The sequence below is a fragment of the Pongo abelii genome, chromosome 22 (assembly GCF_028885655.2).
Source record: "Pongo abelii isolate AG06213 chromosome 22, NHGRI_mPonAbe1-v2.0_pri, whole genome shotgun sequence".
NCBI lineage: Eukaryota > Metazoa > Chordata > Mammalia > Primates > Hominidae > Pongo > Pongo abelii.
This window is the reverse complement of record NC_072007.2, coordinates 44,253,799-44,281,495: the sequence shown is the minus strand read 5'-3', so window position 1 is coordinate 44,281,495 and position 27,697 is coordinate 44,253,799. Positions and strand designations below refer to the sequence as shown.

The window sequence follows — 27,697 nt, the reverse complement described above, 5'->3', positions numbered from 1 at the left end:
GAGGTGAACCCAGCAGCCTCTGGGGAGAACTAGAAAGGAAGAGAAAATAAGGCTAAGAAGTTTGGCCACCCCTGCTCCCCCGAAAAAAGCTACTATCATCAAAGGGGAAGGGCCATTACACTGATAGTCTACTCCGGCCTCTGTGACCAGAATTTGTTCTTGTGGAATGTAGCCGGAGAATCTACAAGTGAAAACGCAAGGCGTTGCTTTCACCAAGATATAAAAAGCTGTGGCACCAGCAGCATAGGTGCCCACCACTGCCACTGCCCATCCACCCCACCCCACTGTCACTCACGCACAGATGGCCCTGTGGCCTCGTTTCCTGAGAACCTCAGAGGACGCAGAATCACTCTAGCCCTCTGAAAACTCCTTAGTGCCTTAGCACTGTGAGCAAGAGTGGCATTAGTCATTTGAGGAAGTGGCGGTGACCAGCAAGAGACAACCTTCATTGAAGGCAAAAATGAGGTGATTTCACACAGTTCTGCAGATAGCAGAGGCCTCTCCCTGAATGCAAATGTTACCATGACAGGAGACAAACACATGGCAATTCACCAGGTGATAGTGAACAGGTGTGCCTTTGGGTATTCCCAGAAATAACTGGAGTTGGACATATTCAAAGACAACCAACCAAACATCCAGGAAAACATGACGCCATGAGTAGGGCTAGCAGACAAAAGAAACAGACTCACAGAGGTTTCAGATATTCAACTCACTATACACGGACTAAAACAATTCTAGCTACTCTATTCAAAGAAATAGTCAACACGTTTGCAAATTCTAACCAGGAACTGGAAACTATAAGAAGTGTCACATAGTTGATATAAAAAAGGAACTCAGAAGAACTTCTAGAGGTGAAAAGTACAATAACTAAAAATTAAAGAGCATATAAGTAGCTTTAACCACACTTTGAACACAGCTGAATATTTCATATACCAAAATTAAAGCAGAAGAAACACTGAGATTACAGTATAAGGAGACAGAAAGATTAAAAACCAGAAGAGAGGGTAATAGAGTACACAGTGAGTCAACCTAACATGCATTTGATGGCGGTATCAAAAGAAGTAAAAGGAGGGAAGGCCCAGAAGAAAATATTTTAATAGGCTGGGAGTGGTGGCTCACGCCTGTAATCCCAGCACTTTGGGAGGCCAAGGCGGGTGGGTTACCTGAGTTCAGGAGTTCAAGACCAGCCTGGCCAACATGGTGAAACCCCATCTCTACTAAAATTACAAAAATTAGCTGGGTGTGGTGGCAGGCACCTGTAATCCCAGCTACTAGGGAGGCTGAGGCAGGTGAATCGCTTGAACCAGGGAGGTGGAGGTTGCAGTAAGCCAAGATCACACCATTGCACTCCAGCCTGGGCAACAAGAGCGAAACTCATCTCAAAAAAAAAAAAAAGAAAGAAAGAAAATATTTTAATATATAATGATGGAAGAAGGAAGGAGGGTGGGAGGAAGGAAAAAAGAAGGAAAGAGGGAGGAAGGGAGGATGGGAGAAAGGGAGGAAGAGAAGGGAGGAAGGGAGGGAGGAAGGAAAGGAAGAAGGGGGATGGGGTGGGAGGAAGGGAGGGAGGGAAGGAAAACTTTTAAAACAGCCTTAGGAAGAAAGAGATCACCTTTAAAGAAGCCATAAATAAACAGTCAACTGACTTTTTTTTAAAGCCACAATGGAATCCAAAAGAAAAGCCTAGATCCTCTACCCATGGAAAATATCCCTCAAGAGTGAAGATGAAATATAGACATTTGTGACAAGAAGAAAAACCTGCAAATAAAACCCCAAGAGCATTCACCACTAGCAGATCATGATCTTTTAAAAGGAAAAAGGAGTGTGGCGCCCAGAGATGTGTGGAATGCTAGAGCTGACAATTTGCTTGGAGCTTCCAACAGGGAAATCGCTCCTTGATGACCCGTGTAGACCCATGATCTAACTACTCTATTCAAAGAAATAGTCAACAAGTTTGCAAATTCTAACCAGGAACTGGAAACTATAAGAAGTGTCACATAGTTGATATAAAAAAGGAACTCAATGATCATGGACATCAGTGTGAACCAGATGGACCCCACACATGTCTTGGCACCTCAGAGGCCCCTGGAATTTGTGTATATATATATATATATATACACATATATATAGGTGTGTATATATATATATACACATATATATAGGTGTGTATATATGTGTATATATATACATATATATGTGTGTATATATGTGTATATATATATATATATATATATATATATATATATATATATATGCCTCCAGGGAAAACATGGGACCCCTAAAATGACATGGGAAAACAGGGGCTTGAAGCAGGAGGTAAATTCAGCTAGAGAATAATAAAGTTATGCTTCTTATGGTGCACAGACTACTGAAGGCAGGCTTTGCAGAGAGCTTGGAAACCTCCAGAATTGCATCTTAGCCACCCTCTTGAGTTACTAGGGGAGTCAAAGAACATAAGTCCTCTTAAAGCACCTGAAAGGCAAGGAAAGCCATACAGATTTGAGGCAATGATCATACTTGAAATCACTTCCTTAAAGTGACTGAAAGAGTATCAGTTGGGCTCAAGCAATTAAACAATTGTCAAATGCATCCAGCATCTGTGATATGAATTTACAGGCACATCTGAGCAAGAGCCCAACAGTAATTCCTCATGTTGTGACTGGACCTTGGAGGATGCTTGGAATTCCCTGGGAGAGCTCTTATCTAGGACTGGCCCCCTCTCCTGGCTTCTCCTGCCAGGAGCCACCTTCAGAGACTGAGGGACTGTGAGTTCCTTCTCCCTAGCTTCTCCCTTGTAATTCCCAACATCTCTGACCACTGGCAGCTCTCCCCCAGAGGCTGGAGGGCTACTGATGATTCCAGGGAAGTGGCTACATGCACTGATCCTAACCCCCGATAACTCTAAGGATGCTGGGGAGGAATCTCATTCCCAGGATCATAAAACTTGGTGGAGAGGAGGGGTTTGAAAAAGATTAATAACCTGCTAAGTACGTGACCAGACTGCCTTATTGAAAACAAGGGACTTGTGTGTGTCTTCTCTTCCCATGTAACATCCCAACTGCCTGGTGAACAACCAGCTTGAGGAAAAGAAAAAGGAGATTTGCTGCTGTTGCTAGGACTAGGGCCCCAAATACATTAAGGCCCTTGATGGGGGAGTTAAGCCTGCCACCGTCCAGCGTTATGGGGTAACCAAGCACTATCAGCTAAGTGGTAAACATAATTTTCCCACGTGGGAGACACTAATCCACATCATACTGAAAGCAAAGTTATAAAGTGAGGCTGTCCCACCCGACCCACCCCACCCTATCTCGGTCATGAGCATCCAGCTGCCTTTTCTTTTTAGAGACAGGGTGTCATTCTGTCACCCAGGCTGGAGTACAGTAGTGTGATCATAGCTCACTGCAGCCTCGAACTTCTGACTCAAGCCATCCTCCCACCTGCCTCCCGAGTAGCTGGAACCACAGGCACACCCCATCATGCTTGGCTCATGTGCCGTTTATTGAAGCTTCTTCCACTTGGCTCTGAGCCTTGCTCCTGGAGTCATCCTTCGGCCAGGGCTGCTGGCACCTGAAGCCACTCTGGCCCCTGAACATCCCCCAGCCACGCTAGTCCTGGCTCTCTTCTTTACGATGTCCATCAGGCAGAGACCAGCCAATGGGAGGTCAGACCCACCCTCCTCCGAACTCAGCGACATGTATGGGCTTTCATTATGTGCCTCTTCACAAATTTTATCTTTTTTCATTTTCGTGTCCCTTAGGATAGGAATTCCTAGCTCTACTTAATAGATGAGTGTGGGGCCGGGCATGGTGGCTCACGTCTGTAATCTCAGCACTTTGGGAGGCCAAGGTGGGGGAATCACCTGAGGTCAGGAGTTCAAGACCAGCCAGGCCAACATAGTGAAACCCCATCTCTACCAAAAGTACAAAAATTAGCCGAGCGTGGTGGCAGGCGCCTGTAATTCCAGCTACTTGGGAGGTTGAAGCAGGAGAATTGCTTGAACCAGGGAGGCAGAAGTTGCAGTGAGCCGAGATCATGCCACTGCATTCCAGCCTGGGTGACAGAGCAGGACTCCATCTAAAAAAAAAAAAGAAAAGATGAGTGTGGTAGGCAGAATAAAGTCCCCCAAAGATGTACACAGCCTGACCCCTGGGACCTGTGAATGTTTCCCTCTGTGGCAAAAGAGACTTTGCAGAAGAGACTAAGCCAAAGATCTTGAGATAAAGATATTATTCTGGATTATCATCACAGCCTCTAAATGCAACCACAGGTGTTCTTATAAGAAGGAGGCAGAGGGAGATTTGACATGAAAGAAGGCAATGAAACAAGGTGCTGCTATGCTGGCTTTGAAGATGGGGGAAGAGGTCAACAATCAAGGAACGCAAGGAATGCAGCATTAGAAGCTGGCAAAGGCAAGGAAATGGGTTCTCCCAGAGCCTCCACGGGGATCTTGGTCCTACCAACATCTTGGTTTTAGCCCAGTGAAATTGATATCAGACTCCTGACCTCCAGAATGCTAAGGGAATAAACGCATGTTGTTTTAAGTCCACAAGTTTGTGGTGCTATATTACAGAGGCAATAGGAAAGTAATAAAATGAGTAAACAGAGATACTTAATGACTTGCTTCAAGTCACGCAGCAAGTCAGTGGAGCTGGAATTCACACTCTGGCTTTGGATTCTAAGCCTCATATTCTTTCTGTTACACCATGCTCCTTCTGAGACTCTGCAGCAATTGAGAGTGTAATAATCGGGGAACAGATGAATTAGGTAATCAGTGTGTGTGTGCGTGTTAGCAGGATTAGACAATAGGGTAGGAAAGAGAACATGTCATTGGCTTGTACTTATCTCTCAAACTATCCAATGGAAAATTGAAAAACACCAAATACAAATTATAAAAATGTATCATTAAGCTCAATATTTTGCCTCTGTTTTTTTATGGTCACAGTGCAGTTGGTCTTCATATTGCAAAATAGTGATGATCTTGTTCTGTCCACGTGTTTACCTAAAGCACTGGTCTTACAGAAGGGTTTGAAAGAAAACAAATGGGCCGGGTGTGGTCGCTCACATCTGTAATTCCAGCACTTTGGGAGGCCAAGGAGGGTAGATCACTTGAGATCAGGAGTTCGAGACCAGCCTGGCCAATATGGTGGAAACCCCGCCTCTACTAAAAATACTAAAAATTAGCCGGGCATGATGGCACACGCCTGTAGTCCTAGATACTCAGGAGGCTGAGACAGGAGAATTGCTTGAACCCGGGAGGTGGAGATTGCAGTGAGCTGAGATGGCACCACTGCACTCCAGCCTGGGAGACAGATGAAAGAAAAGATGAGTGTGGTAGGCAGAATAAAGACAGAGTGAGACTCCATCTCTAAAAAAAATAGCTGTTCCTTGTGAGCCCTAACAAATAACAGAAAGTGTATAGAATAGATGCAAGCTGGGGCTTGGGTCCTGAAGGTCAGAATTCAATGTTTGCATTTCCTAAAGGAAATCTAGAGCAAGCACCTCTCTAATGGATAGCGGTCACTTTCGTGCCAGAGATAAGCCTTGAGCTCTTGCTCACTTGGTACATGTTGCATTTTCTCCTTCATTTTTAACTCCTCAGGAACCCCTAGAATGGTAAGCTGGGAAGTCACCTCATTTAACTTAACAAGGAATCTGGGGCCCAGAGAGGTTAGGGGTGGCTCAGATGCTACTGGTTATGACCACAATCTGATGGGTCATCATTACTTGAAGGGGTGAGCAGAGTTCGCTTAACTTCCTTAAGGCTCTCAATGGAAGAACCGCAAGTGTCTGTCCCCTTGTCATTTTCTGAAAAAGCAATTTATCATGAAATCCTCCCTGTTGCTGAGCTATTCAATACTTTTTTACCTGTAAAAACTCCACTCTGGTTAGTTACTGTTTGGGCATGATACCATAGCATTATCTGAGAGGTCACAACACATTTTATGTCCTTGGTCAGAAATAGAAAAACAGAAGCACAAGACCCCTAGCCAGAAGATGACAGCATGCCAGAGCTTAGTGTCACCAAGCTTTCCTTTCTATTTTTGGAAGCTTTAACTTATTAGGCAAACGTATCATCCAACAAACACTGGGAAATGTAAATTGGAAAGGTCCCGCTAGTTGATTAAATTCCCTCATTCTCTTCCAAGGTTCTCCCCCAAAACTGAAAGCCCCTTATCAGCTCTCACAAGAATAATAGAAGGAAACAAGCATTTTCTAAGCCTTTGATCCTACTCCTGCCTAACCTCCTAATTCAATCTTCACCCCTGGTTTTAAAGCCACCAACACCTCTCCTGCTCCCAGAACTTTTCTCTAGCTGGGACCCCGTCTGCTGCTTTAATCAGAAGACGTAAGTGAAGAGCTGTCTGAAGCCCACTTTGGGGAATCAATGTGGAATCAAGGTAGAAGATTCTTGATGCCCAGGTGGCCATCCTCCACCTAAACAGGATCCTGCCAACATCATTGTACTGCCCAGCTCGCTACAGCACAGTGACAAGATGTGCTGGTGATATCTTTCAGTGGCGATTGTACTTTGTGCACTGGACAAGTCCTCATAGATGCCGAGCTCATGTCAGACAATAAAGCAGGACTTTAAATAGCATGGCAGAGGCAATCTAGAGCAATCATAAACTCTAATTCTCAGAATCAGAGGACTTTGCTTATTTTGTCAATAACATCTACCAGCAGAGAACACCCAGGCCAGGGAAGCAGTGGGACTCCCCACAGGGAAGGGGAGCCACCTCCTACTAAACATGCACGGTTTATCTTCACAGTGGACAGTTTGGTGGCCTTAGACATCACCTTCTACAACCACATCTACATCCTTGCCTTTCTGTTTCAAGTTGTTCTCTTGAGAAACTGTTCAAATTTTCAGGAGCTGAAAATGTACTGCCTTAAATCCAACTCATGCCGAGATTTACAGGTTTGCTTTGAGGAATCCACTGGACTGGTGGTGACTTGTTTAAAATTCTTCAGCTCTTCTATTATGTCCTATTCAACAAATAGTTACTGATTGCCATAGCCAGTCTCTGCTGAGCTGGGAGTCTTCTGGTTGTCTCGGACCTCATGGAGCTCCCAGTCTATCTGGGAAGACAAAGTTAAGAAATAATGAGCATTGCAAAATGTATTATAAATAGCAAGGAGATGTTAGTCTAGAGGGCCAGCTGCTGCTGTTGCCACTGCAGCAAATTGAAGCCAGAAAGAGAACCAGAGGAAATGCAGGAAATGTGCCTGGAAAAAAAATAATAATAGCATGGTGGCCACCCACAATGGTGATCAAGTTTTTTTCCAAGTTCTAATGAAACATCCATTCATTTTTATTTTGTGAGATTGAAGCTGTAATAGCTGGGTATACAAAGAATTTCCTGTAGATTAATATGAAGCTGGAAGGAGTTGATAGATTTCAGCAGTGATTTGGGCTATTAATCCAAGCCAGTCATTCATTAACCCTCAGGAAGTTTTCTGTGCCAAAGTCATTATTATTATTATAAACTAAACCCCAAGCCCCAAATGGGTGTATGGCTACTTTTCTCTCCAGGATCCTGAGTGTTTGAGTCAGCCAGGGAGCCTGAATCATTTCCTGAATTCCCTTCTGGTTCATGGGGAGTTAGACTTTGTACAATGCACTTGCTGCCAAGGGAACCCAGCAAAGAACCCCTTTGAGAGGTAACTATCACTCTTGCCTTTTTTCATGAGGTCCTAAGTGGCTATGGCAGGTGGCTGGTTGTCTCCCAATTTTTGTTTTTCTATACTTCTGTAGTATAAATTTTAGCTGGCAATATGGCTGCCTGGCCAAAGACTACATTTCCCAGTCTCCCTTGCAGTAGCCATGGTCATGTGACTAGGTAAAGCCAGCAGAAGTGATGAGGGTCACATCCTGATCTTGCCCTCAAAAAATTGGTAGTATCATCGACCCCTTGTGCCCAGACCCTTTCCCCCTTTCCACTGCTGGAAGGAGAGGACAAGAACCAGGGTATCTCCTTAGACATAGAAATGGAAAGCACGTATTAAGGATGTGGAGCTACCCCAGCAGCCCTGACCTGCTGACCTCCAGACTGTGACATGGAAACAGATCAACTTCTCTCTTGTTAAGTCACCGTACTTTAGAGCCTCTTTGTTACAGCAGTTAAGACTGTATTCCTACAAACACAGTGCCTACCAAGCAAACCCTGTGGCCCCAGCTCAGGGACTCTTCCATATTATATGTTGATGCATCAAGGCAGTGGCTTTTTTTTTTTTTTCTGAAACAGGGTCTCAGGCTGGAGTTCAGTGATGCAATCTTGGCCCACTGCAACCTCTGCTTCCCAGGTTCAAGTGATCCTCCCACCTCAGTCTCCCGAGTAGCTGGGACTACAGGCAAATGCCAACCATGCCCGGCTAATTTTTTTGTATTTTTGTAGAGATGGGGTTTCATCATGTTGCCCAGGCTGGTCTCGAACTCCTGAGTTCAAGTGATCCAACTGCTCGGCTTCCCAAAGTGCTGGGATTACAGGTATGAGCCACCACGCCCAGCCCGCAGTGATTTTTTAAATACATTGTCTCATTTAATTATCCCAATAGTCCCATGTGGTTGGTATTATTGTTGTACCATTTTAAAGATCAGAAAACTGAGGTAGAAATAGATCAAAAAACTTGCTTAAGATTCCACAAGCAAGTAGGCGGGAGAGTGAAGATTCCAACCCAGCCATGTAACTCCCTGTTGCCTCTTCCCTTCCTTGCCATTCCCCTATAAGATGACTTGGTCACATCAACATTCTCTTTGAGGTCCAGGTAAATACATACCCTGGGTTAAACAAATTCCAGAAAATAGTCTAACTTGGCTCTATGTGGGTGTAACCCACCAATCTTGCTTTTCTAAAGGCAATAATGATCGGTCACCCTCAAAATCTCTACCTGGTGGTTCAATAGTTCAGCAGCTCCACATTGATTGAATTCCTATTGTGTTCCCAGGCATTAAGTCTGACACTGGGGACATCAAAATGGATAACACATGGCCCTGGATCTCAAGGAACCTGCCGCCTGGTGGAAAATAAAAGAGAGAGTCACACTTAAATGGATGATTTCAGCATAATGAATGTGACAAGTGATAAGATAAGGGAATGCATCCAGTATCACTGCTTTTCCAAGGCTTCTCGAGGGGTAAAAAATTACCCAGTGGGTATTTGACGGAGAAAGTAAATAAAAGAAAATCTACCAAGAACTATGCTATTTGGTAATACGTGTTATTTTATCTCATCCTTACCATAAAACTAACAGGGGTATAATTTTATCTCTGTTTTACAAACGGGGAAAGTGAAGGCCAACTGGACCTAAATTCCCAAGTTCCTACACTCCACAGGAGATGCAGTGTTGAAATCTAGGTTAGCCTGAGTCCAGAGACCACATTTTAGCTACTGTTCCCAAAATAAAGAAGAAGTTGATCCTCTCTCTTGGGAAATTTTTCTTTTCTTGAGTCTTTTGACTGGAACACAAAACACCTGGAATTATGAAAACAGCTAAGAGAAAGGACTAGTTCTTTATAACACAGCGCTTTCTGTCAGTCTCAGGGAAAATGTCTCTCGTCAGCATGGAAAGAAAAGCAAGATTATAGGCAATTACTGTTTCTTTTTCCTGGGAGCTGCTTCTCCCCAAAGCTGATGGTATTGATTCTGGGGGGTTCAGTCACAGTGTCTGGCCCCCTCAAGGTCTGGCTAATTTAGCCCCCCATCCTTCCTGCTAAGTCAAAGGCCCAAGGGAGGGGCGTGTGTCCAAGTAAGGCCAGCCTGAGCTCAACTAGGATTTGACATGTGACTGCTGGGAGAAAAGAGAAGCTCCTTTTGCCCCTCTGGGCATCAAGCCAGGGAGGCCTGGAGGTGAGGGAGCGTGTTCAATCATAGAAGCAATCAATCAATCATTCAATCAGTTTTCCTGAAGTCCTAAGCTGGGTTGGGTTCAGTTTCTTTTACTTGCCAATGAAACCATCCTAATACTGTGGGGAGGGTCTGAGTACAAAAAGCAAGCTCAAGATGTAATTTCAATACTTACATTCCTTATATTTATTTCTGATTTTTATGTTATATACTTTATATATACAATATTTTCAAATATATATACAATATATTACATATATAATATATTCATATATAAAATATATAATATATTCATATATAAAATACATGAGTTTACATATAGAATACTATATATATTTGTATATTTATTATATTTGTTTATTTATTATATTTATTATGTATTATATTTTTATCTATTTCTTATATTTGTTATTTCAATGCATAGAGTTTCGACCAGGCGTGGTGGCTCCCACCTGTAATCCCAGCACTTTGGGAGGCTAGGATGGGAGTACCTCTTGAGGCCAGGAGTTCAAGACCAGCTTGGGCAACATAGTAAGACCCTTGTCTCTACAAAAAAATTTAAAAATTGGCCATGATGGCATGCACCTGTAATCCCACGTACTCGAGAGGATCCCTTGAGGCCAGGAGGTCGAGGCTGCAGTGAGCTATGATTGCACCACCGCACTCCAGCCTGGGCAACAGAATAAGACCCTGTCTCAAAAAAAAAAAAAAACTTAAAGAGTTTTCTAAGTTCTGAGAGTTTCAAGCACCCCATCATTTTCAAATGAAACGACACAGACAAATGCTAAGGTTAAATATTTAGAATCAGCATCTTTTTATGTGGCTCCCACAGCAGTGGTTGTTCATGCATTTCATAACTAAGGTCTGGTCCTCATTTTTATTTGTAAGTTACAGAGGATGCAGACAGTAACTTCTGGCTTAGTCACCAGCCCCGCTCTACGAGATGTCAGCTGTGCATTCTTAAGAGTTGTTAAATTTATGTTTCCTCCTGAATTGCCATCTTTGTCTAACAAAACCCATGCTATGATAAGCCACTTCCATTTTTTTCTTCTTCTAAAAGGTATTACTCAAAATGGATTTCCCCAGAATCTCACAGTTTTCTAGAATCTGTGACCGAAAGTGGGACTATTTTTCCATCTCTATACTGGGGGCCTGGCCTGAAGTATAGGCAGGTTTGGGGGTACCTACATGGGATGTCATCAGGACTTTGGGGTTCCTGCCTCACTCCAGGGCTTTAACACCTGCTTCCTGAGGCCTAAGAGTCCTTCCCCATGGAGCAATCTCAATTAGAGATGCCTTCAGAATGTAATTCTGCCTGGGAGAGGTGACACATGGATAAATCCACAGTAAGAAACAAATAGCTGAGAGCCGATTCTTTCTAATTCTGCAAGGAGAAAGGGTGAAGTGAGAAAAGGTGGGCAGAGGCTGCCTGATCCTGGGAGAAGCAGCCCATGAATGGGGAGTGAGGAGGAGGGATTCTGAAGGAGGAGGCTGAGAGTACAGGAGCTGCCCCCACAGCTCAGCCTGGCCAGCCATGGGATAATCCTGCCTGTGGCTTCCACTAGCCACATGACCTCAGGCAATGCTTTAACTTCTCAGTATCCTCATCTGGAAGTGGAGACAATCATACCTACATCACAGGGTGTTGTATTCCTAAAATCCCTCAAATCTATGGACTGTGCAACATGATGCGTGAGGTTCACTATCAGTGGACAGAAATTTAATCCCTAAGGATGTCAGGTAAATATTTGTTGAATGTTAGTGAATGAATGTATGCATGAATGAATGAATGATCAGCCCTCCATTCAGTCAACCAATCAGTAACCTCTTATCTCACATCTGCTTTGAAAACCACCACATTCAACATTCATTCAAGAGGTTATTTATTGAATGTGTACCATGTGCCTGGAAATCAGAACTCGCTCCGTAATTTTCCAGGTCCAGCATAAAATGAAAGAGGAGGGTCTTGTCCAAAATTTATTAAGGATTTCAAAATAGAGACAGCAGGGCATGCAGCTGGCCACACCATCAGCATTTTAGGAGCCAGGGACACAACGGTGACAAAATAAACAAGCATTCTTACCCTTGTGGTGTTTACATTCTAGCAAGAAGAGATAGACCATAAACCAAATCGTTTTGTTTATGCAAGACATATAAACAAATATATCAGAAAAAAATATATAGAATGTTAGAGAGTGATTAGTCCTAGGGGGGAAATGGATGAGGAAAATGGGTGAGGGAGTGGAGGGGTGGGGTTATTTGATTTTAATGAGGATGGTCAGAAAGGTTTCACAGAGAAGGGGAATCTGAGTGAGGACGAAAGAGACAACGGATGAGCTGAGCAGATACCTGGGGAAAAGGCTTCCCGACAAAGGGAACAGCAAGTGCAAAGGCTCTGCCAGGAGCATGCCCAGTGTGTCCAAGGAAGAGCACGGGGCTTGGAGCAGCACTAGATGAAGTCAAAGAGGTAGAAGGTCTGGAGGACTCGATCCAAGGCTCCTGCAATTGTGCAAGTGACACACAGGGTGGCCTGACGCAGGGTGAGACAGAGAGGTGGGGAGAAGTGAGCAGATTCTGCATGTCTTTAGAAGGCAGGGCCAAAGGATTTGCCTACACACTGAATATGGCACGTGAGCAATAGAGAGGGGTCAAGAAAGCTCCAAAGTTGGGGGACTGAATAAAGCCCAAAGAAGAATAAAGCTGCCATTGCTGAGAGGAAGAGGTGGTGGGGAGGAGCAGCTTTGGGGGCATCACAGGAGCTCAGTTTGGGACACTTTAAGTCTGAGATACCTCTTAGTGGTTCAAATAGAAGTACTGAGTAGAGAGAGATAGGAATTTTGGAGTTGGGGGTGGGGACGTTCAAGCAGGAGGTGCAAATGTGGGTGTCATCAATAGCAATGCAGGACATAAAAGGTGTCAACCTAAATAATGACAGAGAGAGACAGGATCTCCACAAAAGGAGCTTATTTGGGAATTGCCGGGGATTGCAACCTGTGAAACATGTGCTATGATGAATCATAGGCATATCCAAAGAGATTGGGGCTAAAGAAAACTTTTACAGACAAAAAAACGGAGAATTCCACATAAGCTGTTTGGAAACAAAGACCATTGATTACAGGAGTTGTCGATGTCTCATTAGTGGAGGCTGCCATTGCTGGGCAAGTGTCCTTGAGCAAATGGCTTACCTTGAATCTTCCATATGTGAGGAGTTCCTGGTATAGTCCCCATCATAGGCATATGTGCAGGGATTCCTTGTGACAAGTCCTGTTACAGGCACACATGTAGGCTCCTCTTCGTGGCCTCCACCTCCATTTTGTTAGGGTTTGACATAAGTGACTCCATTCTGATATTGATAACCCCCACAAAGGAAAGGACCCCCAGGAGCTCCAGTCCACCTGGAGAGATGAGACACAAACAGAGGCTTCCTAGCAGTACCAGGCAGTCACAGATGGGTGCAGGCGAAGAGCTGAAAGAGGGCATCAGAAAATGGACTCCAAATGTAGAGAGTGGCATGGGCCACATCTTGGTCAACAGGCTGCCCAAGAAGAAGCCACAGAAAGAGCTGAGCCTGAGCAGCTGAGCTCAGTGGACCCCAGAGCATCTTGCAGAATTAGCCTTTCCATTCTACCTGCAGAATAACTTCCAAATCAACCTGTCTCTCTCCAACTCCACTCCCAGCAGCCCAGGTCCTTCTGCTGTTGCTGAGACGACCACAGGTGGGCTCCCTTCGGCTCTCACTCCCTCCTGAGGCTTCCTCTTCACAGGAGCACCTGTTCTTAGAAAGTAAATCACATCTCATCACTCCCTTGTTTAAAACGTACCCATGGCTTCCACAGGTTTTCCATCCTGGCTAGGGAAAATCATGTGAAAACTTTTCAAGGAAGTGGGGCTCCAACAGGCTGTTGAAAATCCATTGGAGGGCGACACTAAGCTTCATTACTCCAGGCAAAATGAATCATGGAAACCCGTGTTTCTCAAGCTTCTTTTGGCCAAAACCCACAATAATAAATATGTTTTATACCCACACACTGAAACAATCATTATCCTAACTATACACAATTCACTTTTTAAAAATGCCATTCTATTCTGTTCTTTTCAATTCTATTAAATTCCAATCCATTCTATTCTGTTGTACATCATTTCATTACATATTATTTTTTCTTTTTTTTTTTTTTTTAAGACGGAGTCTCTCTGTTGCCCAGGCTGGAGTGCAGTGGCGCGATCTCAGCTCACTGCAAGCTCCGCCTCCCGGGTTCACGCCATTCTCCTGCCTCAGCCTCCTGAGTAGCTAGGATTAGAGGCACCCGCCACCACACCCAGCTAATTTTTTTGTATTTTTAGTAGAGACGGGGTTTCACCGTGTTAGCCAGGATGGTCTCGATCTCCTGACCTCATGATCCACCGGCCTCGGCCTCCCAAAGTGCTGGGATTACAAGCGTGAGCCACCGTGCCCAGCCTACAATTTTTTTTTTTAATGCTGGTCACAATAAACTCCATTGATTTCACCAGCCATTAATATGTTGCAATCTGTGTTTCATGGGTAGTAAAAGGCAGGGAACTAGGATGACCTACAGTGGAATCAGTGACTCCAGCCAGGTGAATCAGTCTAGCTAATAACAGCTCGTGTTCATTAAACAAGTCCTATGTGCCAAGCATTTTGCCATTACTTAGGTGCAATATTACATTTATTCCTCAAAATAAACCCTTAGAGTTAGGCAATGTTATACTTATTTTACTGTTGAAGTCTTCTGAGGTTTAAGAAAGTTAAAGTCCTTTGGACATGATCACGAGGTAAGAAGTAGAATTTGAGTTTAAGAAGTCTGATTCCAGATCCTAAGCTCTGGCCCCACACCAGGGACTAGAAGGAAAAAGATGAGACATCAGTCTGGAGCCAGGCATCTAAGATCTCATATACCTGTCTAAAGGGCATTGATTCTTTTTCTTTTTAGTTGATATGCAATAGTTGTACATATTTATGGGACACAGTGATTTTTGATACATGTGTACAATGTATAATGATCAAATCAGGGTAATTAGCATATCCATCACCTCAAACATTTATCATTTTTTTGTGTTGTGGACAATCAAAATCCTCTCTTTTAGGCTGAGCACAGTGGCTCATGCCTATAATCCCAGCACTTTGGGAGGCCGAGGTGGGAGATCACGAGGTCAGGAGGTCACAAGGTCAGGAGATCAAGACCATCCTGGCCAACATGGTAAAACCCTGTCTCTATTGAAATACAAAAAATTAGCCAGGCATGGTGGTGCAAGCCTGTAGTCTCAGCTACTCAGGAGGCTGAGGCATGGGAATCTCTTGAACCCAGGAGGTGGAGATTGCAGTGAGCCAAGATCATGCCACTGCACTCCAGCCTGGGCAACAGAGCGAGACTCTGTCTCAAAAAATAAAAAAAAAAGAATCGCTACAGAGCTGCAGAGGCACAAGAGGCTGAGGCACAAGAATTGCTTAAACTCAGGAGGCAGAGGTTGTAGTAAGCTGAGATCACTCCACTTCACTCCAGCCTGGGTGACAGGGTAAGACTCTATCTCAAAAAAAAAAAATCTCTCTTCCAGCTTTTTGAACATGTACATTTAATTATTGTTAACCATATTCACCCTAAAATGCTATAGAACACTAGAACTTATCCCTCCCATCTTACTGTAACTTGTATCTATTAACCAATCTTTCCCTTTCCTCCCTAGAGGACTAGAATATTTATGTAAAAAATCATCCAATCACCTTTTATTATTATTATAAATATTTCAAACATATAGAATATTATAGGAAGTAACAGAATTAACTCACAGGTATCTACCACTTGGTTCTATCATTTCATCATATTTGCTTTATATTGTTTCCTTTTTTAACCTATGTCATATTTAAATTAGCTTTTTGTAGACAGCTTATATTTGAGTCTTCTTTTTTATCCAATCTGACAATCTCTGTTTTTTTAGTGGTATGTTTAGATCATATACATTTAACGTAATTATTGGTATGGTTAAATTGATGTCTATTATTGTATTTTGTGGTTTCTGTTTGTCCTCTATGTGTTTTGGTTCTGTTCCATTGTTCCTGCCTTCTTTTGAATTACTTAAAGTTTTAGTATTTCATTTTAATGTATCTGTTGCTTTTTGGGCAATATCTCTTTGTGTGTGTGTGTATAGTGACTGTTCTAGATATTGCAATGTGCATTCCTAGTGTTTTACAGTCTACTTCAAGTTACTATTTTACCAATTCAAAGTAAAATGTAGGAGCCTGACAAACATATACATACTTTTACCCTCCCCCTTTATGTTATACCTGTCATATGTTTATATCTATATACATTGAGAACCTCACCAATGTTATGATTTTTGCCTTCAACAGCCATAAATATTTAAAGAATTTAAAAGGATAAAAATAGGGTATTTTATTTAGCCCAATATTTACCATTTCTGTTGCTCTTCCTTCATTCCTGAAGTTTCAAGTTTCCCTCTGGTATCACTTACTTTCAGCCTGTAAGACTCTCTTTGGCATTTATTTTAGAGCAGGTTTAATATCAAAGAATTCTCTCACTTTTTCTTAATCTGAGAATGTATTTATTTTACCATCATTCCTGAAGGATATTTTTTCTGAATATAGAATTCTGGGTTAAAAGCTCCTTTCTTTAAGCACTTTAAAAATGTTATTCTACTGTCTTCTAGCCTCCATGGTTTCTGGTGAGAAATACTCAGTCATATGAATCCTTGTTCCCCGATATATAACGTGTTACTTATTTCTGGCTGCTTTCAAGATTTTTCAATTACATCTGGTTTTCAACAGTGTGTGATGCATCTGGACATGATTTCCTTTTAGTTTATTCTGTTTGAGACTTGCTGAGCTTCTTAAATCTACAAATTTATGTTTTTCCGAAATGTAAGACATTTTCAGCTATTAATTCTTCAAATATATATTTTTTTCTAATCCAATCTCTTTTCTCTTTCCTTTTGGTGCTACAAGAACAAGAATGTCAGACCTTTTGGTCTTGTACCACAGGCCGCTGAGATTCTATTAATTTTTTTCAATCATTTTTTCTCTCTGTCCTTTAGACCAGATAATTTTTATAGATACACCTTCAAGTTCACTGACTCCTCTGCCATCTCCATTCTGCTATTAAGCCCATTCAATGAATTTTGTTTTTCAGATATTACAATTTTCATTTTCAAAAGTTGTATTGTATTCTTTTATAATAGTTTCTATTTCTTTGCCAAACACTTTTTTCTTTCCATCTTAAGGTGTTTACCTTTACCTCATGGGCTTAGTTATAACAACTAAAGTATTTGTCTGATAACTTCAGCATCTGGGCCATCTCAGGATTAACATAATCGATTGCCTTTTCCTTTGAAAAATAATCACATTTTCCTGGTTCTTTATGTGTCAAGTAAGTTTGGATTGTATCTTGTACATTTCTAATATTATTCCATGAAATTCTAGATTCTTCTTGTAAAACTTCTAGAGAATGTTGGTTTTGATTTGTTTAGCAGGCCATTAACCCTGTTGTGTTCAGATCACAGGTTCTGTCTTGCCTTCTGTTTGCAGGGTTCTAGTGTCAGGTCAGTTGTGAAAACCTTTGCAGTAGTACTTTTAGGTCTGTCCTGGGTATATACAACTTGAGGCTGAACCCAAGATTTGTGTTGGTCCATACACAGAACTAAGGAATCCCTCTTCTCCAGCATTTCCCCTACTCCAGGAGCCCCCAGTCCCCGGGGCCATGGACCGTTACAGGTCTGCACAACAGAAGGTGAGCTGTGAGCAAGCGAGTGAAGCTTTATCTGTATTTACAGCCAGTCCCCATCGCTCCCATTACTGCCTGATCCCCTGTCAAATCAGCAGAGCCATCAGATTCTTATAGGAGCACAAACTCTGTCGTGAACTGTGCATGCGAGGGATCTGGGTTGCACACTCTTTATGAGAATCTAATGCCTGATGATCTGTCACTGTCTCCCATCACCCCCAGATGGGACCATCTAGTTGCAAGAAAATGAGCTCAGCGCTCCCACTGATTCTACCTTATGGTGAGTTGCATAATTATTTCATTATATGTTACAATGTAATAACAATAGAAATAAAAGGGCACAATAAATGTAACGCACTTGAATCATCCTGAAACCATCCCCCTACCCAGGTCCATGGACAAATTTTCTTCCATGAAACTGGTCCCTGGTGCCAAAAAGGTTGGGACTGCTGCCCTGTTATCTAGTTCCCAGGGATCCATTTTCTCAGTCTTCTGGCCAGAAATACAGGGTTTTTTTCAGGATTTTAGGTCCACAACTAGGCTGCCCTCAGATCAAAGTTGGGAAATAGAAGGGGGGAAAATGAGAAATTCGGTTCTGAACAATTCATTCTTCAAGTTTTGACTCCCTTCCTCAGTCTGCATGCTATGACTTTTCCAAGTCTTAAGTATTTTCTGCTTTTAAAAGTTTTAGTTATAATCAGTGGGAGAGAGAGAGGCTTAGAGGTTAGACTCCTTCTGGATCAGGACAGGAAGCTGATCTTTTATTTAAGGTTGTTTTAAGCACTACAGATACCGCTGAGGCCCCTAATATGTCCCTCCCCCATCCCCTTTTCCTCCTTCCAACTGCAGAAAAACCTACAGCCTGAATTTAGGATCTATTGCTCCCATGTATTTTATGTTTTTTATGAAGATAATATCCATGAATATGGTATAGTATAGTTTTATAGGTTTTTAAGCTTTACATAAATAGCTTCATGATATAAATATCTAGTACATGGTCAAAATCTGTACATTTTCTGTATCTGCTTAGAAAGAATGTATATTCTCTAACTTTTTTCGGTGGGGGGGCGGGGTTGTTGTTGTTTGAGACGAAGTCTCGCTCTGTTGCCCAGGCTGGAGTACAGTGACATGATCTCGGCTCACTACAACCTCCACCTCCCGGGTTCAAGCGATTCTCATGCCTCAGCCTCCTGAGTAGCTGAGATTACAGGTGCCCGCCACCACGCCCAGCTAATTTTTGTATTTTTAGTAGACCTGGAGTTTCGCCATGTTGGCCAGGCTGGTCTGGAACTCCTGACCTCAAGTGATCCATCCAACTTGGCCTCCCAAAGTGCTGGGATTACAGGCATGAGCCACTGCACCTGGCCTATTCTCTGATTGTTGAGTGTAAAATTACACATATAATTATTGTTCAAGCTTCTTATATTGTTTATATGTTCCACAATCATACTAATTCTCTGTCTTCTTGGTTTATCAATTACTATGAGAGGTATGTTAAAAATCACTCACTACAAGTATGGATTTGTCTATTTTTCCTCCTAATTTTGTAAAATTTTGCTACATATGTTTTAAGGTGATCTTGCTAGGTACAATGGAGGTGAATGTATCTTAATGAACTGTTCCTTTTATCATATGTAGTGACTATTTTTCTCTTTAAAGTGTTTTTATACATGTATAAAAAAGTCCATTTTGTCTGTTATTACTATAGCTGAACTAGTTTTCTTTTGATTAGTATTCCCCTGGTGTGTATTTTCGACCTTTCTGCATCACTCTCTAAACAAGAGGCATACTAGAATACTAGACTGCGTGCATGTGTGTGTGTGTGTGTGTGTGTGTGTGTGTGTGTGTGTGTGTGTTTAACCTATTCTAACAATCTCTGTCTTTTTTTTTTTTTTTTTTAAGACAGGGTCTAACTGTGGTGCCCAGGCTGGTCTCAAACTCCTAGACTCAAGCAGTCCTCCCACATCATCCTCCCAAGTAGCTGAGACTTCAAGCCATGAGCCACCACACCTAGCTTCTGTCTTTTAACTGAATAATTTATTCTATTTATATGTATTATGATTACTCATATATTTAGTTTTATTACCATTGCTTTATTTTATACTTCCTACTTACTCTGTCTTTTCTTTGTTTCTTTTCTCTTTCTCTTGGATTGTTTGAGTTTTACTGATTCCTCCTTTATCCTCTAAACTATACATATATTTTTTTTAATTCTGCTCAAGAGTAATCAGACTGATTGATTTTTAGGATTTAAGTCTTAAACCAATTCTAAAAAATTTTTAGCCACTTTCACTGTGACTGCTGCCTCTTCCCTGTTACCTTTTTTTTTTTTTTTTGAGACAGAGTCTCAACTGTCACCCAGGCTGAAGTGCAATGGCACAATCTTAACTCACTGCAACCTCCATCTCCTGGGTTCAAGTGATTCTCCTGTCTCAGTCTCCTGAGTAGCTGGGATTATAGGCTCCCACCACCACACCTGGCTAATTTTTGTATATTTTTTAAGTAGAGGTGGGGTTTTGTTGCCCACACTGGTCTTGAACACTTGACCTCAAGTGATCTACCCACCTCGGCCTCCCAAAGTGCTGGGATTACAGGCATGAGCCACCATGCCCGGCCCCATTATCTATCTTCTTACCTTCTGGAAACCCCATTACATGTATATTAGAATTTCTCATTCTGTCCTACTTGTCTCTTAATCTCTCTTTCATATTTTCCATCTCTTAATCTCTCTAAACTGCTTTCTATGAAATTTCCTCTACCTTCCAATTCCCTAATTCCCCTTCAGCTGTCTCTAATCTGTCCATTGAGTTTTTAATTTTAATGACTATATACTTTTCATTTTTATTAATATTATTCTTTTTCAAATCTGCCTCCTCCTTTTAATAGTCCTATTCTCTTTATCAATTTTCAATTCCTTTTTAAGTCTTTAATCATTTTAAATATATTTATTTTATAGTATATTTGATAGTTCTATTGTCTTAAGTTCTTGAAACATAATCCATCAGTTGCTTGGTCGGCTGACTCTTGCTCATGGTAAATTGATTCCTCGTATGTTTTGTAATTGGATTGTGAACTTATATTTAGTAGGACTCTGTTTGTAGCAATCTTGAACTGCCTGAGTTGAGGGAATGTTCCTCCAGAGAAGATTTTTTATTGCTTCTGACAGACATTGCAGGGATACCATCACTGCTTGATACCACTTCTATATTAATCTTTTATCTTAAGAATTCCCAGACCAAATGGGTAATACACATTTGAACCTTGAACCTACATGAAGAATTTACAGTATGTTACATACTGAATGTTCATGTCCCTCCAAAATTCACATGTTGAAGCCCTAACCCCCAATATATTGTATTTGAAAATGGGGCTTTGGGGAAGTAATTAAGGTTACATGAGGCCATGACGGTGGGCCTTTCATGATGGAATTAGTGCCCTTATAAGAAGAGACACCAGGGAGCTTGCTCACTTGCTATCTCTTGTGACACACCCACAAAGAAGAGATCATGTGAACACATAGCAAGATGGTGCCCACCTAGAAGAATAACCATCTCCTACACCAGGAAAAATGCTCACTAGGAACCAAATTGGCTGGTACCTTGATTTTGAACTTCCCAACCACCAGAATTGTAAGAAATCAATTTCTGTTATTTAAGCTACCCAGTCTATGTTATTTTGTTATGGCAGCCTGAACAGACTAATATATAGTAGCATCCAAAAAATCACAAACCTAGGTATTAACATAATGGAAGTTGTGTAAGAGCTCTACCATTCAATATTAGAAGATTCAATATTATAAAGATATAAACTCTCTACAATCTGGCATATCTAGAGTTTCTGTGTAATTCTAATAAAAATCCCAGAGGGTTTATTGTGAGCGTGCATGGAAATTGACAAGCTCATTCTAAATTTTTATATGAAAATGTTAAGGGGCAAAAAGAACCAAGACAATCTTGAAGAAGAACAAAGTTGGAAGACTTTCCCTATTTGATATCAAGACTCTTTATAGAATGAAGTAATGGTATACAGTAAGATAATGTCACAAGGATAAACAAATAGACCATTGGAACAGAATCCAGGATCCAGAAATTGACCTATAGATATATGGTGTCTTGATTTACAGCAATGGTGACAATGTAACACAAGAGAAATAATATTATTTTCAATAAATAGTGTTGGGTCAGTTGGCTATCTAGATGTAAAAAAATTAATACCTACCTCTATATATATTTTAAAAACTATATATACAAAAAAAGAATTCAAGATGGATTGGGTTGTAGCTCTAAATTTGAAAAATATAAAAATAAAGCTTCTAAAAGAAATCACAGGAAAATATATAATTTTGGACTAAGCAAATATTTCTTAAGTAGGTCTCACAAAGTAATAACTATAAGGAAAAAAGAGAGACTTGAACTTTAATAAAATCAAGGACATCTGCTTATCAAAAACACCATTAAGAGAATGAGGCCAGGCGTGGTGGCTCATGCCTGTAATCCCAGAACTTTGGGAGGCCGAGGTGAGTGGATCACCTGAGGTCAGGAGTTTGAGACCAGTCTGGCCAACATGGTGAAACCCCGTCTCTCTAAAAATACAAAAAATTAGCCAGGCATGGTGGCAGGCACCTGTAATCCCAGCTACTCAGGAAGCTGAAGCAGGAGAATCGCTTGAACCCAAGAGGCAGAGGTTGGAGTGAGCCGAGATCTCGCCATTGCACTCCAGCCTGGGCAACAGAGTGCGACTCCGTCTCAATAAAGGAAGAAAAAAAAAAGAGTGAAAAGGCAAGCTAAAGAATGGGAGAAGATATTTGCAATATATTTATGGTCACCAGGATTTATATTTCAAACAAATCTATAAATCAAGTATAAAATATAAATCAGTAAGAAAAATACAGATGACCCAATAGAAAAAATGAGCAAAATACTTGAACAGACACTTCATAAAAGAAGGTATCAAATTGCCACAATACATATGAGAAAGTACACTCTCATTCATCATCCTAGAAATGCAAATCCAAGGCCAGGCACGGTGGCTCACACCTGTAATCCCAGCACTTTGGGAGGCCGAGGTGGGCAGATCACAATCTCAATCAAGAGATCGAGACCATCCTGGCCAACATGGTAAAACTCCATCTCTACTAAAAATACAAAAATTAGCTGGGCATGGTAGCCCACACCTGTAGTCCCAGCTACTCAGCAGGCTGAGGCAGGAGAACTGCTTGAACCCGGGAGGCAGAGGTTGCAGTGAGCTGAGATCGTGCCACTGCACTTCCAACCTGGCAACAGAGTGAGACTCCATCTCAAGAAAAAAAAAAAAAGAAAGAAAGAAATGCAAATCCAACCAGAGTGATTAAAATAAGCCTGAGGAAAAGACAATACAAATTGAGGATGTGGAGCAATTAGAATGCTCCTACACTGTTGTCATTGCTGTTGGACTTTTTTTTTTCTATTTTTTTTTTTTGATACAGGGTCTCGTTTTGTTGCCTAGGCTGGAGTGCATTGACGCAATCACAGCTCACTGCAGCCTCCATTTCCTGGACTCAAGTGATCCTCCTATCACAGCTTCCTGAGTAGCTGGAACTACAGGTGCACACCCCCATGCCCAGCTAATATTTTAATTTTTTGTAGCGATGGGGTCTCACTATATTACCCAGGCTGGTCTCAAACTCCTGGCCTAGCAATCCTCCTGCCTTGGCTTGCCAAAGTGTTGAGATTACAGGCATGAGCCACAGTGCCTGGCCCATATGCTGTTATTTAAAATGAACAACAACTTTGAAAAACTGTTCAGCAGTATTCTCCAAATCTGAGTTTATACATATCTAAATTCAATAATTTTTCTCTTAAATATTTGTCCAACATAAATATCTTATGTGCAACAAGAACTCACATACCAGAATGTTCTAAGCAGCACTATTCACCAATATTCAAAAACTGAGAGTCACACAAATGTCCTGGACGAACTTTCAAACTCAAGTGCCCTGCTTCCCAAAACCAGCATGTACACCCCCATCCCCAAGGGATACACCACATCAGTCATGTACTTGAAGCTCTGACTTCAAGTTCCCTCTTCATTTGGCCCCTACAGATTTGCTTTACTTTCTTATGAGCTCAGTTTTGCACTGAAGAGGCTGCATGTGACTGTTCATTCAGAACGTCAGGAGATTTTGCAGCAGAAGTATTACGAGGTTACATAGTTCCTGATATGCCTCATCATCTTTCCATGGCACTGTCTAGCTGTGAAGATTCTTCCTGGCCCTGGTTTTGCAGACTAAAGATAATATTTTGTTGTAAAGTGGAGAGAACAGAGAGGAAAAGGGAAGATACTTTCACTTAACACCCAAGGGTCGGGGGAGCGTGGTTGGGGTAGTGTCTCTCCCCTAGTTCATCTGCTGAGAGGCTGCAGTGAACCTTGTCCACATCCCACTGGAGAACCAATGCCCTGCCTGGCTGGAAATCAACACCCTGGCTGTCCTAAAGGCTCATCTCTGGTTCGATGAGGTTGACAACTATTTCTGGAGCCTCCCATCACCCAGCTGAGCAGCTGTCCACCTCCCTCAGGTCCCTGGGTGGCTCTGGGCAGGGCTAGAATCCAGGCTGCCAGGCATCCCTGACTGAGATGTGCTGAGAGGGTCGAGCCTGGAGAATCTCTCCCACCTTCTGCTTTGCCCCTGGCTCCTGTATGGATGCCCTTCAAGGTCACACCTCTCTCTGATAGGGGACTCAGTTTAATCACCAGGTGCTGCTTGGACTTCTTGTGTCCTAATTTTCAAATAGCCCACAAGGCCCCAGGCTGCATGTTAATAGGCAGGGAAAACAGTAGCTCCTCCTGAGTGCTGTGTGTGGCCCCAGAGGCTGGGATGACCAGTTTTCTGCTGACCACTTCTTTGTGGTTGAGTAAAAAGGCTTTCACATTTCGGGATAGAACTGAGGTTCCTTAAGATCTACTGTCATCTTCAACCTGTGGCTAAAGAACAAGGGCTGGTGAACAGGGAGATGCTCAGGTCATAACAACAAAAAGAGGTGAGAGTGATGAAGTATCCTACATGCCAGGCACAGTACACAGGGCTTTACATGGGTTAGCTCATTTAATTCTGAAAACAACCCGAAAGATGGAGATATAGACATACATACATATGTATATATGTGTATATATACACATATATTATAAATAAATATATATTATAAATTAATGTATAATTATATATTATATATAACCCCATTTGTGATTATTATAATCATATAATTATATATACATATATTATAAATAAATATATAATTATATATTTATATATACATATATTATAAATAAATATATAATTATATATTTATATATACATATATTATAAATAAATATATAATTATATATTTATATATATATAAAATTCCCATTTTTCTGATGAGCAACTGAGACTACCAGAGGTATGTGACTTGCTCCAAGTGACACAGTTAAGTGACAAAGCCAGGACTGAGCCCCAGAAAATCCGGCTCACATCCTTGACCACGGTTCTAGATGTGATCTTTTGTCACTGATCCCAGATTCTACGTTACCTCTGGTGCATGCCAGGCACTGCCCCTGGCGGACCCTTTCCACCCTTCCTGCTTTGCTGTCTCAGTGGACCCTTCAGTGGGTGTGTCAGCGGGAGGGGTTCACAGAACGCCTCCTTGGTGGGATCTCCAAGAACCCCTCCTCATTTCCCTCTTCTTGGCCACCAACGTGTCCCTCTGCCTGCCCTTTTAGCTGGGGTCTCCTGCGTGCCTGGGCCTTTCTGTCTCCTTCCTGTTTACTTTGCCCAGCAACTACTCTAATTATTCTCACCTGACTCTGACCCACACAAACCTAGACCAATCCCCCCGTTTCCCTCTCCGCCTCCTAAAGAGTGGGGTGCCCAGCTGGACCATAACGACACAGCTGCCTCGGGCTGGGGTTGAGGGGCATCCACTTGGCTCTTCCTTCACTGGGAACGCCAGACCAGGAATGGCCCCAGCTTTCCTTAAGGAGGAATGGTTTCTCTGAGCAGAAATGGTACACATTCCGCAGGCACTAATCATCTTCAGTAGTTGTGGTTTAAAACTCAGAATGAGAAAGCCACCTTCAAAGAAGGCATGCCACACATTTCCTGTTTAGGAGCTCAGCCTAGGCTAGATGAGTGGCTCACGCCTGTAGTCCCAACACTGGGAGGCTGAGGCGAGTGGACGGCCTTCAGCCCAGGAGTTTGAGACCAGCCTGGGTAACACAGTGAAACCCCATCTCTACCAAAAAAAAAATAGCCAGGTGTGGTGGCACTTACCTGACTCACCTGTACTCCCAGCTACTCAGAAGGCTGAGGTGGGAGGATCACTTGAGTCCGGGAGACAGAGGCTGCAGTGAGCCATGATCACACTACTGCACTACAGCCTGGGCAAGAGAGTAAGACAGTGTCTCAAAAAAAAAAAAGAGCTCAGCTTTGATTGGGCATCAGATTTAGTTCTTGCTTAATGGCCCAGAGCAGCATAAAGTATGAAGCATGACAGAGATGTCAAAAGCAGGCCTGGCAGAGTCATCGTCCTGGGCTCCTATGGCACATCCTTCACCCTGGCCAGGCCTCAAATCCAGTTCCAGGTCTTGACCACCACCAAAGCCCTGCAGTCAGCCGAAGGTTCCTGCCAGCCAGCTTTGTTCAGTTATCTATTTTCCCCTAAGCGACCCCAAAAAAATAAGCAGACTGACCGTTCAGTTAAGGAGAGACATCAGTCCACTACAAGGCCCCGAAGCCAAGGGCTAATTTTAAGAAAGGAGGGAAACACATATCACAATGTGCCCCAGACCAAACACCACTGGGACAGGAGTGTGAACAGCGCTTAGAACACAACCCTACCCTGGAGGCTCACCTCTGTGCAGCCTTTGGCCATCCATCCGGAGCCCGCCCTGATTCTCCACAGGGAGGGTGGGGAATTACAGTTCCCATCCCTGTTGGGCGGAACCAGATGACATCCTAAAGGCCCTTCCTACTGGGACTCGCTCCATCCTGGTAATGTCTGCCATTGAATAAACACCATGGCCAGCCACAGAGATGCATGATCACACTTGGTCATCCCAACAACCCAGCCAGACTGTTCTTGTGAACACCCTTTCTAGAAATGGGGACAGTCTCGTGCCAAGATGCCAAAACGGGTTGGGGGAAGAGAAAGGGTTTGGTTCCAGGTCTGTCCAACTCGAAGGTTGCCTCCGGCACTTCCCCAGCTCACGAAGCCTGCTGCCGCTTGACAGGAAGTAGAAGGTACAGACAGATGGTGCTCTGGTGGAGCCCTGCACAGAAAATGGCCACTTCCGGAGCAAAACTGCCACAGCAACAGGCCTTGTCAACAGCAGCCCCCAACCGTTAACCACAGGGCCATCTCACCTCTAGAAATCAGCTCCCTTTTATCCACACATCCCTACGTACAAACAATAACTCCATCACCCAAGAGACCACAGAACAAAGGCAACGAGAGAGAGGGACAGAATGGGGCATAAATAAGATGCTGGATGGGCAGACAGGAAAAAAACACTTCAAGGCAGAGCACATCAGGATGTATTAGAAAGGAATATTTGACACGCAGGTTTTTAGATGAAGCCTACACTCCTTATGTGGGGAGTATACACAAAGGAGTCTGTATTTTCAACTACGTCACATGCACCACCTTGCAACCCAAAACAATATTTGTGCTTCAGGGGCTGCACTGCGCTGTTTCATACACAGAATCACCTGGCACAGCTCCTGTCCCTGAGATGCAAATTAATGTTCTCATGTAGTGGGGGGAAGGGGTCGAGAGGAGGCGAGGGGGAGGGGAGCAAGTGTGCTCTGCCGGCCACACTCAGGCATTGACATCGCTGGGCATGATAGGCGCCGCCAGTGCTGTTGCTTAGCAACTCAATACCCTTCGAGAAAATCCAGCAGCCTCGCTGGCTTGCAGAAGCAGGCAGGGCTGGTTCAGCATGGCACTGGGCATGGAAAGATAATAATAGGGTTTTTTTTCCAATTATTAATAATCATTCTTCCTGATTTCCCATACAGATCGACATACCTGAGGGGACCCAGAGTCATCCACTACACTGGGGCTGGAAAAAGCCCAGGGTTTTTAAATT

The 27,697-nt window shown here is 42.7% G+C and overlaps 1 long non-coding RNA gene across 2 annotated transcripts; it reads right to left on the bottom strand.

The window, feature by feature from the left end:
• Positions 1-5,395: 5,395 nt before the first annotated feature.
• On the bottom strand, positions 5,396-25,987 carry LOC100939741 (uncharacterized). 2 transcript variants are annotated; one of them, XR_008517297.2, is made up of 4 exons: positions 25,881-25,987; positions 13,031-13,620; positions 8,890-9,015; positions 5,396-7,080 (listed from the first exon to the last, which is right to left on the bottom strand). It is a non-coding gene; the product is annotated as an uncharacterized LOC100939741 (long non-coding RNA). The 2 variants fall into 2 exon arrangements; XR_008517296.2 differs by having other exon boundaries at positions 13,031-13,615; positions 25,881-25,978.
• Between the last annotated feature and the right edge of the window lie 1,710 nt (positions 25,988-27,697).